Below are 992 nucleotides of genomic sequence, written 5' to 3' on the forward strand. Positions count from 1 at the left end.
AATACAAGGATATGCATTGTGCAAGATTGTGACCCTCCCTTGGCCGTTTATCATAATGAAACACACAAAACATACAAACAACAAATGTTCATGGTACTTTGTAATTATGCAGGAATTATATATATTTATAGATGGATGTACACATGATAAAACAACTAATACATCCAAGTAATATTTAAATAAATAGAGGCAAATATATTCACAATGTAGTGAAAAGCAAGTAATCTAAAGTCAATTAAATATCAAAACACATGAACTAAATTAGGATGACCTTACACTGAGTGATCATTTACTAGTAATTAATGCTAGTAAATAACACTACTACTACTACGGGTTCCCTGGTAGTCTAGTGGTTAGAATGCGGCGCTGTCACCGCTGTGGCCCGGGTTCGATCCCCGGTCAGGGAACCGACCCCAGCCACTCTCAGCGCCGGTCCCAAGCCCGGATAAATGGGGAGGGTTGCGTTAGGAAGGGCATCCAGCGTAAAAACATGTGCCAAATCAAACATGCGGAGGATCCACTGTGGCGACCCCTAACGGGAGAAGCTGAAAGAAAGTTAAATAACACTACTACTATTATTTTGATTTATTTAAAAACAAAAATAAGTTTATCCAAATAAAACTCTATACAGAAAGTTGTAAAGAAACTGAATGATCATTTATAATACTAAATATTTACCTTTAGAATATAGATAAAGTGCAATTGGTTTTAAGTCAGAACAAGAAATTTTAATAAAATACTTTTCACTTTTTCACGAACTAATTAAGGGCTAACTTTAGTTTTTAATAACAGTCACGTTGACATGTTAAGTAAGATTTGGAGATTTGTGTGATAAAAATTACATAAATAAACTGAGTGATATGTATGGAGGATGAAGATAAGATAAGGAAGAAGATAAGGCAATTACAGTAAAATTACCATTTTATTGTTAATGTACAGTACAATATTAGCATGAATAAAGAGTTACAATGGACAATAATACAAAAAAAGAA

At 33.6% G+C, this 992-nt stretch overlaps 1 non-coding gene across 1 annotated transcript; it reads left to right on the top strand.

The window, feature by feature from the left end:
- The first annotated feature begins 335 nt into the window (after positions 1–335).
- On the top strand, positions 336–407 carry trnad-guc. Its single transcript has one exon. It is a non-coding gene; the product is annotated as a tRNA-Asp (tRNA).
- The last annotated feature ends 585 nt before the right edge of the window (positions 408–992 follow it).

The sequence above is a fragment of the Silurus meridionalis genome, chromosome 15, assembly GCF_014805685.1.
Source record: "Silurus meridionalis isolate SWU-2019-XX chromosome 15, ASM1480568v1, whole genome shotgun sequence".
Taxonomy (NCBI): Eukaryota; Metazoa; Chordata; class Actinopteri; order Siluriformes; family Siluridae; genus Silurus; species Silurus meridionalis.